The sequence below is a fragment of the Leucoraja erinacea genome, unplaced genomic scaffold (assembly GCF_028641065.1).
Source record: "Leucoraja erinacea ecotype New England unplaced genomic scaffold, Leri_hhj_1 Leri_203S, whole genome shotgun sequence".
Classification (NCBI taxonomy): Eukaryota; Metazoa; Chordata; class Chondrichthyes; order Rajiformes; family Rajidae; genus Leucoraja; species Leucoraja erinaceus.
The window spans coordinates 160,818-173,180 of NW_026576104.1; the positions used below are offsets into that span (position 1 = coordinate 160,818).

Below are 12,363 nucleotides of genomic sequence, written 5' to 3' on the forward strand. Positions count from 1 at the left end.
AACGTTTTCACACAAAGGGTGGTGGGTGTATGGAACTAGCTGCCAGAGGAGGTAGTTGAGGTTGGGACTGAGCCATCGTTTAAGAAACAGTTAGACAGGTACATGGATAGGACAGGTTTGGAGGGATATGGACCAAACGCAGGCAAGTGGGACTAGTGCAGATGGGACATTGTTAGTTGGTGTGGGCAAGTTGGGCCAAAGGGCCTGTTTCCACACTGTATCACTATGACTCTATGACTCTATCCATGTTCTCCAAAGATGCTGCCTGTCCCGCTGAGTTACTCTATCACTCTGTATCTATCTTTGGTGTAAACCAGCATCTGCAGTTCCTTCTTGCACTGCATGCTTTTTATAGGCACTATTATTTAACCAGTTTTATTTCATTATTTGAATTTAAATTTCCCAGCGGCTAATGTGGGAATTAAACACATCTCAGCCCCAGTGATCCATAACTCTGGTGGCTAATCCAGTCATTTAATTACTGGAGTAACTCAGCGGGACAGGCAGCATCTGTGGAGAGAAGGAATGGGTGATGTTTTGGGTCGAGACCCTTCTTCAGACCGAAGGGCCTTGACCAGAAACATCACCCATTCCTTTTCACCAGAGATGCTGCCTGTCCTGCTGTTACTCCAGTCTTTTTGTGTCCACCTTCAGTGTAAACCAGCATCTGCAGCTCCTTCCGACACATTTAAATACGACACTGCATTAACCAGTAACGCATTGGCCTCGGGATACATCGCCAACAACGGAGCCTCATGTGTTGGTGAAAATAAAACTGGCTGCATGTTCGGTGTGGTCTTAGAACTTGAGAATGCAAGATTAGCCAGTACCACAGCCAGTTATCGACTGACATATATTACAAACCCACTGACTCCAACAACTATCTTGACTACACTTCTTTCCACCTTGCTTCCTGCAAAGACTCTATGCCCTACATCTACGGCCAAGATGAGGTGTTCCATACCACGACATCTGGTTAGGGAACAAGGGTTCCTCTTTCCCATCATAGATGAGGCCCTCACTCGTGTCTCCTTTGTACCCCGCAGCTCCGCTCTTGTTCCCCCTCCCCCTAGTCACAACAGAGACAGAGCCCCCCTTGTCCTCACCTTCCACCCCATCAGCCGTCGCATACAACACATAATCATCCAACTGTTTCGCCGCCTCCAACGGGATCCCACCACCAGCCGCATCTTCCCATCTCCACCTCTTTCTGCTTTACGCAGAGGCCGATCCCTCCACAACTCCCTGGTTAACTCATCCCTTCTCACCCAAACCACCCCCTCCCTTGGTACCTTCCCCTGCAACCGCAGGAGATGCAACACCTGTCCCTTTATAGGTGTGGTGTGTGTGATGGACTGGGCTACATCTACAATGGTGGGGAGTGTGGTCTGTGTGATGGACTGGGCTACATCTACAATGGTGGGGAGTGTGATCTGTGTGATGGACTGGGCTACATCTACAATGGTGGGGAGTGTGGTGTCTGTGTGATGGACTGGGCTACATCTACAATGGTGGGGAGTGTGGTGTGTGTGATGGACTGGGCTACATCTACAATGGTGGGGGTGTGGTGGTGTGGTGTGATGGACTGGGTGTGATCTACAATGGTTGGGTGAGTGTGATCTGTGGATGGACTGTGCTGGGGGGGGGGGGGGGGAGCGGTGAGAGAGGGTCTGGCAGAACTCACCACAACAATGCTGGCCTCACCCTCGCTGAGATATTCCACACACCTTTGCAACCCATAACTACCAGGTTTTTGTCCCAGTTTTGGTGCAGGTTTGACCCGAGACATTGTCTCCATTTACCTCCCACAGACTGTTGCCACAGGAGTTGTGTGTAGTTCACACCTTCAGCTTCTGCAGCTCTTCACGTGAGTTTCATTTACTGATTCATTGCAGTGACTGCCGGAAATGATCACCAGCCCCTGCAAACAGCGTTGGAAACGTCTGCGGATTATCCTGCGGGCCCTATTTGGTTCCTTACAATAGCAGTTTAATACTGATTGAACCTGGTGAAGGATGTGTTTTTGTTCTGGGGACCAATTGTGCTGGATTTTATTGTGTGTCCTGGACAACTCTGCAATTTATGTTAGATAACAATGGTGGCACGGTGGCGCAGCGGTAGAGTTGCTGCCTCACAGCGCCAGAGACCCAGGTTCAATCCTGACTACGGGTGCTGTCTGTATGGAGTTTGTATGTTCTTCCTGTAACTGTGTGGGTTTTCTCTGGGTGCTCCGGTTTCCTCCCACACTCCAAAGATGTGCAGGTTTGTTGTAATTGTCTCTAGTATGTAGGATAGTGCTAGTGTACTGGTCGGTCTGGACTCAGTAGGATGAAGGACCTGTTTCCACGATGTATCTCTGAATTAAACCAAACTCGCTCTGTGGAATTCATTGCCACTGAAGGCGGTCGAGGCCATCAATGGCCATTTTTTAAGGCGGAGCTTGCTAGATTGTTGATTAGGCGGGTGTCAGGGGTTATGGGGAGAAGGCAGGAGAATGGGGTTGAGAGGGAACAATAGATCAGCCGTGATTGAATGGCGGACTAGACTTTATGGGCTGAATGGCCTGCTCCTATAAGTAATGTCCTAAAGAAGTCTGTGAACGTTCCACTGAGCAGGACGGGCAGAGAACCTCCTGGCTGTCCCACCGTTTCTGCAGCATTCCAACACCTGCATCTGAAAGGCAAGGGAAGCAATGGTTCCTCTATTACACAATCACAATCACATTCATACTTCATTAGCCAAGTATGTTTTGCAACATACATAGAAACATAAAAACATAGAAAATAGGTGCAGGAGTAGGCCATTCAGCCCTTCGAGCCTGCACCGCCATTCAATACGATCATGGCTGATCATCCAACAGTATCCTGTACCTGCCTTCTCTCCATACCCCCTGATCCCTTTAGCCACAATGGCCACATCTAACTCCCTCTTAAATATAGCCAATGAACTGGCCTCAACTACCTTCTGTGGCAGAGAGTTCCAGAGATTCACCACTCTCTGTGTGAAAAATGTTTTTCTCATCTCGGTCCTAAAGGATTTCCCCTTTATCCTTAAACTGTGACCCTTTGTCCTGGACTTCCCCAACATCGGGAACAATCTTCCTGCATCTAGCCTGTCCAAAGACGAGGAATTTCCCTTGCACTCATCCTTACTTCCAGAAGTGTTCATGCTCAGGATTCAAAACTGCAGTCACAAAGTGAATTTAAAAAAAAACAGAGCCGTTTTAATCTATAATTGATATTTATCAAGACGAGAGTGAAGGGTGTCTAATTGCCAGGACGGGCTATTGGAGCAATAAAATGCTTGCTTGTAGCAGCTTAACAGACCATTAACAGACAGATAAATAACACAGAGATAAATGATAATAAAGTCATGAGAGGAAGTGTACAAAGGCATGAGAGGAACATATCGGGTCGACCATCAGAGTCCCTTGACAAACACAAACTGCTGGAGTAACTCAGTGGGACAGGCAACATCTCTGGTGAGAAGGAATGGTTGACATTTTGGGTCGAGACCCTTCTTCAGATTCTCTCGGCCAGAGAAGGTGAATGGAGGACCAGAGGACATAGGCTTAAGGTGAAGGGGAGAACATTTAATAGGAATCTGAGGGGTAACCTTTTTGCACAAAGGGTGGTAGGTGTATGGAACGAGCTGCCAGAGGAGGTAGTTGAGGCTGGGACGATCCCAACGTTTAAGAAACAGTTAGACAGGTACATGGATGGGACAGGTTTAGAGGGATATGGACCAAACGCAGGCAGGTGGGACTAGTGTAGCTGGGATATGTTGGTTGGTGTGGGCAAGTTGGGCGAAGGTCCTGTTCCCATGCTGTATCACTAATAAATTAATTAAAGCAATGCTCGGGAACCAGAACAGTGCAAAGTGTTTCATTTTAACGTTAAATCCATAAGTCCTGGCATGATGTGACGATGATTGCACTGACCATGCATGGTATGTTGCTAGTGGTTAATCAACGATTTATGGTCAGCGCTAACTATGTTCTCACGGTCCACCTAGCAGCTCCCGGCTGCATTGAAACTGGCTGAAGATTCACTCATGCCTTGACCGTTTATCAGACCATTTCATCTGAACAGTCGGTGTAAGTCCAGACAGGAATTATAGACACAGTGCTGGAGTAACTCAGCGGGCCAGGCAGCATCTGTCAGCGGGTCAGGCAGCATCTGTGGACAACATGGATAGGTGACGTTTCACAGAGCGCTGGAGTAACTCAGCGGGTCAGGCAGCATCTGTGGCGAACATGGATAGGTGACGTTTCACAAAGTGCTGGAGTAACTCAGCGGGTCAGGCAGCATCTGTGGAGAACATGGATAGGTGACGTTTCACAGAGTGCTGGAGTAACTCAGCGGGTCCGGCAGCATCTGTGGAGAACATGGATAGGTGACGTTTCAGGAGAAACCTTTTCTCTAGCGATGCTTCCTGACCCACTGAGTTACTCCAGCACTTTTGTATCTATCTAAAGGATGTACCTTTAGACAATAGACAATAGGTGCAGGAGTAGGCCATTCGGCACTTCGAGGCAGCACCGCCATTCAATGTGATCATGGCTGATCATCCACAATCAGTACCCCGTTCCTGCCTTCTCCCCATATCCCCTGACTCCTCTATCCCTAAGAGCTCCCTTTAGTAAGGGGATGAGGATGAATTTCTTGCGCCAAAGAGTGGTGAACCAGTGGAATTAATCGCCACAGAAGGCTGCGGTGGCCTTATTTTTTATGCATTGATTGACAGATTCTTGATTGGTACGGGTGTCAGGGTAGGGTTAGGTTAGGTAGGGTTAGGTAGGAGAATGTGGTTAGGAGGGAGAGATAGATGGCAAGTAGCCTCGATGGGCCGAATGGCTTAATGCTGCTCCTATGCCATACACTTATGGTTTGAAACCAACATCTGCAGTTTCTACCTACACACTCAGGTATTATGTTTGCCTCCTGGCTTGGATTAATCGTGTTCTCCAAAGGTATTTAAATAGGAACCAAATTATGTAGGATTTATATTAGACCAAGATTCTATCGCTAGTGTGGATAATCCTCATAAAAATTCTGTGCACTCTTGTCCTCCTAATTATAGCCCATGGCACAGACACACCAATTATACATCTCACCTAACTAGTGATAAATATCGAGCACTGCTGGAGGAACTCAACACGTCAGGCACATCTGTGGAGGGAATGGATGATGACGTTTCAAGTCATAAGGTCATAAGATCATATGTAATAATAGCAGAATTAGGCCATTCGGCCCATCAAGTCTACTCCACCATTCAATCATGGCCGATCTATCTCTCCCTCCTAACCACATTCTCCTGCCTTCTCCCCATAACCCCCGACACCCGTACTAATCAAGATTATATCTCTGCCTTAAAAATACCCATTGATATTTGCCACGGCCTTCCGCGGCAAAGAATTCCACAGATTCACTACCCTCTGACATCAAGACATTCCTTCTCATCTCCTTCCTAAAGGAAAGTCCTTTAATTCTGAGTTCAAGACCTCTAGTCCTGAACTCTCCCACTAGTGGAAACATCTTTAGATGCTGCTGCACCCGCTGAGTTTCTCCAGCACTTTTGTCTACCTTCGATTTTCCAGCATCTGCAGTTCCTTCTTAAACAGCGGAAACATCCTCTCCACATCCACTTTATACAAGCCTATCACTATTCGGTAAGTTTCAATGAGGTCCCCCCTCATTCTTCTAAACTCCAGTCAGTACAGGCCCAGCATCGACAAACGCTCATCATAGGTTAACCCACTCATTCCTGGGATCATTCTTGTAAACCTCCTCTGGACCCTCTCCAGAGCCAGTACATCCTTCCTCAGATATGGTGCCCAGAATTGCTCACAATATTCCAAATGTGGCCTGACCAGCACCTTATAGAGCCTCAGCATTACATCCCTGTTTTTGTATACAAGCCCTCTTGTCCATTGGTCCATATATCTATGTCACATGAGCAACATCTCTGGAGAACGTGGATCGCTGGCGTCCGTGTCGGGCCCCATCTTCAATAACATTACCTAGAAGGTAGATTGTAGAACATAGAGCAATCCAGCACAGGAACAGGTCCATTGCCCCCCAATGACTCTGCTGAAGATGATGCCGTTACACTGATTGTATCTGCCTACACGTGATCCATATCCCTCCCCTCCCTGCATATCTATGTGCCTGTCCAACAGCCTCTTAAACACCACTATCGTATCTGCCTTCACCACCACTCACGTTCCAGGCACCCACCACACTTGCCCCGCACATCTCCTTTAAGCTTTGCCCCTCTCACCTTAAGCTATGGCCTCTAGTCTGTCTATGTGGGCACCAGAAACACTTGTGTATTGTCCAGGTGAGGTCTACTGATTTAACCTGATTGTATGCAAAAACAAAGCATTTCACTGCACTTAGGTACATGTGACAATAATGTTTCATTGAATCATTGAATCTATGATATTTCCATCCTGGGAAAAGGCTCTGACTGTCTGCCCTATCTATGCCTCTCATTATTTTCTATATTTCTATCAGGTCACTCTTCAACCTCCGACTGTGACGAGTAAAGTCCACCCACAGTTTGCCCCCACCTTTATTAACACTGACTTTGGGAAAGTGGCAGACAAAAATGCTGGATAAACTCAGCAGGTAGGGCAGCATCTATGGAGCGAAGGAATAGGTGACGTTTCGGGTCGAGACCCTTCTTCAGTCAACTGATACCGGAGAAGATGAATGTCCACGACCCACCCTGTAGATAAGAAGGTTTAGAAGGATATGCAGCAAATGCAGGCAGATGGGACTGGCTTAGATGAGGCATGACTGATAGGGCTGAGGGGCCTGTTTCTATTCTGTGTGATCCTATGAATATGACTATATATTATGAAGGCAGAAATCTTTACAATCTCAGTGTAGCACTAAGAGGAACAATTATTATTCCACAGAAGCAATTAATATAAATTGTGCAAATTGGTGAAAGATTAGACAGCTGTGTGATTGTTGAGCTTTCATAGTCTACAAATCTTCCAATCTAACAAGCTGTAAATCTGTAAGCAAGCATATCGACTTTTATGTTGCAATCTGAAGCAAAAGACATCATGAAAGACGATAAAGATTAATTGTACTTTGTGACTGGAACAATTTGCTGGGCTTTGTGGCCTCTCTTATCTGCCAGTTACAGAGAGAGGAGCCACTCACACTAATCCCTGCCTCACATAATGTCAGGGGAGAGGGTGAATGAGGATCTGTCCTTCATGGTGGACGCTGGCACTGTCCTTCATGTGACGTTTCATGTTGAAATTCTTCCTGGAATGAACAGATCAGGTAGGTCCTGGCGAATGGAGCAGTGTTGACAATGGGCCTCCTCCATTGTCAGAGTGAGGCTAAACACCAATTGGAGGAGCAGCATCTCTTATTTCACTTGGGCAGCTTACACCCCAGTTGTATGAATATTTAACCAAGTAATCGCGGCATTCTCTCTCTCTCTATTTCTTCCCCTCCCAAGCCTCACTAGCGTCTTGTCTTCACCCTACAGACAGCTAACAATGGCCTGTTAACTTTTATCATCATTACTATGCATTTCTTTCATTCACTTGTTCTATATCTCTCCACATCGCTGCCTGTATCCATTGTTTCCATTTCCCCTGACTCTAGTCTGAAGAAGGGTCTTGACCCGAAACGTCACCTATTCCTTCTCTCCAAATATGCTGACTGTCCCGCTGAGTTACTCCAGCTTTTTGTGTCCAACAGGTTTGAGTTTAGTTTATTGTCAGTGTACAGTTTAGTGTACAGTGAGAATGTACAGGAATAGTGAAAAGCTTTTGTTGCGTGCTAACCAGTCAGTGGAAACACAATACCACCCCCCCCCCCCCCCCTCCCCCCCTTCCCCCACCACCCCCACCAACCCTCTCCCCCCCACCACCCCTCCCCACTCCCCCACCTACGGACCTGGGAAGTGCCAAAGGCAAGCAATGTCCTTGGCAGGAAGCTGAGATGATGCCTCAGCCATTGAAAGGTCCCAGAGAACCGTCTTTGTAAACAGCTGAGCTTCGCATTGTCTCAATGTGATAGCTGAGGAGCGGTCTGCTTTGTGTTTGTCTCAGCCCCCACTTCAGTGGGGTAAAGGCAACACACACACACACACACACACACACACACACACACACACACACACACACACACACACACACACACACACACACACACACACACACACACACACACACACACACACACACACACACACACTGTGGGTGGGGGGTGGGTGGGTGGGGGAGGGGGGTGTGAGTGGGGGAGGGGGGGGGGGGGGGGGGGAGGGGGAGGAGGGGGGAGGGGGGAGGGGGGTGGGTGGGGAGTGGTTGTGGAGTGACCCTTTCTTTAAACAGACTTTATCGGACTTCAATGATAAATCATGCACAGAATACCCTTCATCCTGTACGTGTGTTCTGTGCTCAGCGGGATTGTAATCATGCTTAGTCCTTTCTTTGACTGTTAACAACTCAAACAAAAGCTTTTCACGGTACCTCGGCACACACACGTGACAATAATAAATGAAATTACACTCTACAAGTTCAACAATCGCACACAAATTAAAGACCTGTAGTGTGAAGACTAGATTTCTCCTGAGGAAGTATACAAAGAATCGCCACATTTCCAGCCCCATTTTGTACCTTGCAAGAACAGAGTCTAAACATGGCTGTGAAGGCCCGTTGTCGTGGTGACGGCACTGGGTGGGAGTTGCAGGGTGAGCCGGGCCTGGCCTGGCGATGTTGGCGGTGTCTCCACCGCTGCTCCACGTGTCTATGCCGCTGCAGGCCACATCTGGTCCACATACCTGGTCTAACTGAACCCCAGGCTACTGCTGGGCCTCCAGTGAGGACTGGTCTAACTGAGCCCCAGGCTGCTGTTGGGCCTCCAGCGGCCCACTCCACCTACCCCTAGGCCTGCAAGCACAATAAACACATGATCGCACACCTCCTGTAGCCACAACTCCGCTTCCATATGCTGAGGTCATTGCCACTGGCTTCCCGTAGCGTTTCTGAGTTTGCGGGAAGCGATCTCCCAGCCCGTCCACTCGCACCAACCTTCCCCTTCACCATCCACCCCCTCACCTTGTTCTGGGCCTCAGGGTTCTTTAGAACTCTGGACAGTACGTTACAGGACCATAATCATAATCTTACTTTATTAGACAAGTATGTTTTGCAACATATGAGGAATTTGATTTGCCATACAGTCATACCAATAAAACCCCCCAGAACACACAAAACACATTTTAACATAAACATCCACCACAGTGACTCCTCCACATTCCTCACTGTGATGGAAGGCGAAAAAAAGGTAAACCTCTTCCTTCTTAGTCCTCCAGCTGTCGGAGGCCTCGATCCTTCCGTTGACGGGACGATCTTACCAGGGCTGCCAACAGTGGGTGAGAGTTGGGAGTGAGAAATTTGCGAGAGACCAAGCCCAAGGGAGCATCGCGACAAGGGGGGGGGGGGGGGGGGGGGGGGGGGGGGGGGGGGGGGGGGTGGGGGGGGTGGAAGGAGGGTGCCCCCCCTCCCATTGGTACGGAACATTTGCATTTTTCAGCTTGAAATTGTGCAATATGTTGCATACTGTAGCGAGTCTTATAACTTACACTTGAATGCAATATATATGCTTTAAATTGGATTGGAGCGTTTTTGATAGAGGGTAGGCTGTGCAATCACTGATCACTGGCCTTGGAGGTACCAAGTGAGGGAGTGGAGCAACCGAGTGGGGAGAGGGTGGAAGAAGGGTAGGAACTTTTTGAAATTTGATGTATTAAAATCATGTTTTAGTGCACTGTAGAAGTATGATTTCAATATTTTTTGTATGAAGTATTTTTAAGAGGTAACTTTTTAAGGGGTAACTTTATCCACACAAAGGGTGATGGATGTATGGAACAAGCTGCCAGAGGAGGTAGTTGAGGCAGGGACCATCCCAACATTTAAGAAAAAGTTACTGATACATGGATAGGACAGGTTTGGAGGTATGGACCAATAGCAGGTGGCGTAGCTGGGACATGTTGGCGGGTGTGGGCAAGTTGCGCCGAAGGGCCTGTTTTCACACTGTATCACTCTATGACTACATTATACCTCCACCATGCATGAATGCTTCAAAATCAAGTGATCGAGTTTTATTGCCATATAATCAAGCATAGAAACATAGAAAATAGGTGCAGGAATAGGCCATTCGGCCCTTCGAGCCAGCACTGCCTTTCAATATGATCATGGCTATTCATCTAAAATCAGTGCCTCTTTCCTGTTTTTTCCCCATATCCCTTGATGTCGTTAGCCCCAAGAACTAAATGTAACTCTCTCTTGAAAACATCCAGTGAATTGGCCTGCACTGCCTTCTGTGGCAGAGAATTACACAGATTCGCAACTCTCTACGTGAAGAAAGTTTGTCCTCATCTCAGTCCTAACTGCCCCCCCCCTCTAGATTCTTAAACTGTGACCCATGGTTCTGAACGCCCCCAACATCGGGAACATTTTTCCTGCAATTACAGTGTGAAAATCTAGCAGGCAAGCAGGATGCTTTCACCAACCACCCCCATTTGAAGTCCACTACCTTCCACCGTTTCTACCCAGTGCTTGGTACTTACTTTCAGCAGCCACTGGTTGTCCTCCAGGATGACCCGAGCCGCAGCCTGATCCATGCCGGTCACCTGGGCAAATTCGACACAGAGACTCTCTCTCTCTCCCCCTCTCTCTTCCGCTCTCTCTCCTCTCAACCGCCCTCTCTCTCTCTCTCCCCCTCTATCTTTCGCCCTCCCCTCTTCTCTCTCTCTCTCTCTCTCCTCTCTCCCCTCCCCTCTCTCTCTCCCTCTCCCCCCTCTCTCTCTCCCCTCTCTCCTCTTCTCTCCCTCCCTCTCTCTCTCTCCCCCCTCTCTCCCCTTCCCTCTCCTCTCCCCAACTCCCTCTCCCCTTCTCTCTCCCCTTCTCTCTCCTACTCAATCCCCCTTTCGCTCTCTCCTCTCTCTCCCCCTTCTCCCTCCCCCTCTCTCTCTCCCTCTCTCCCTCCCTCCCCTCTCTTCCCTCGCACTCTCCTCTCTCTCCTCTCTCTCTCCCCCCTCTCTTTCTTCTTCTCTCTCCTCCCCCTCTTATCTCTCCCCCTCTCTCTCCCTCTCCTCCCCCTCGCTTCCCCCCAACCTCTTTCTCAGCCTCCCTCTCTATCTCCCCCCTCCCTCTCCACACCCCGCCTCCCTCCTCTCGGACCCCCCTCTATCTCTGTCTCTCCTCTCATCTCATCTGTCTCTCGTTCCCCCCTCTCTCCTCCTCTCTTCCACATTTTCTCCCTCCTACCTCACTCTTCCCCTTGCCCTTTCTCTCTCTTTTCTCCTCTGTCTCTATCTCTTTTTCTTTGGCCCCTATCTATCTCCCTCTTTCCCCGGGTTTTCTCTTTGTCCTCCTCCCCCCCCTCTTCCCCCTCTCTCTTTTACCTTCCCTCTCTCTTCCCCTTCTCTCTCCCATTCTCTCCTCCATCGCCACCCACTCTCTCTCTTCCCTCTTTCTTCTTCCCTCACCCCTCTCTCACTTCCCCCACTCTCCCACCTCACTCTGCCCCCTCTCTCTTCCCCCCTCTCTATCTTCTCTCTCTCCATTCACTCCCCCCCCTGTCTCTCCCCTCTCTCTCCTCTCACCCCCCTCTCACTCTCCCCACTGTCTCCCTGTCTCCTTCCCCCCTCTCTCTCTCTCCCTTCCCTTTGAGAGTCTGTCCCTTCGGCACAGAGACTCTCGCGGCAGCGGCACGCTTCCGACGGCTCCGACGCCCGGGACACTCGCACTGTCCGGAGTGCTCCACGGCCAGAGCTGCAGCTAGCGACACGCCGGCCCCGGCAAACACTCGTCCGTCCAGGCTCCATCCCATCTGTTCCGACCGCTGGTTCTGCTCCCATCCCTCCCGCAGCCCCGGCTCTCCAACACCCGCGGACCATGCAGTTTATCCGAGTTTTTGAAATTTTCATTGATCACAAAATCTCTCACCACTGAGCGTGAGAAATTTCTGATGAGCGTGAGGGCGTGAGAGTTTGCTTGAGGGCGTGAGTCTCACGCTCAAAGAGTGAGAGTTGTCAGCCCTGATCTTACTCTGGTAGCCGGCAACGGGACCACAATGTCTGTACCCAACATGATGATGTTAAACTAATCTCCTCTGCCTGCACGTGATCCATATCCCTCCATTCCCTGCATATTCAATTCAATTCAATTCAATTCAATTCAATTCAATTCAACTTTAATGTCATCGCACAAATACAAGTACCAGTACAACGAAATGCAGTTTTGCGTCAGTCCGTAGTAGTTGTACATAAAGAATAAATAAATAAATAAATAAAAAATTAAAAAAAAAAAAAAAATTCATGTGCCTA

At 48.8% G+C, this 12,363-nt stretch overlaps 1 protein-coding gene across 1 annotated transcript in view; it reads left to right on the plus strand.

The window, feature by feature from the left end:
* LOC129716291 (proteolipid protein DM beta) overlaps positions 1–12,363 on the plus strand; it is a 113,345-nt gene that overhangs the window by 74,958 nt on the left and 26,024 nt on the right. The gene's annotated exons all lie outside the window — the stretch shown is intronic.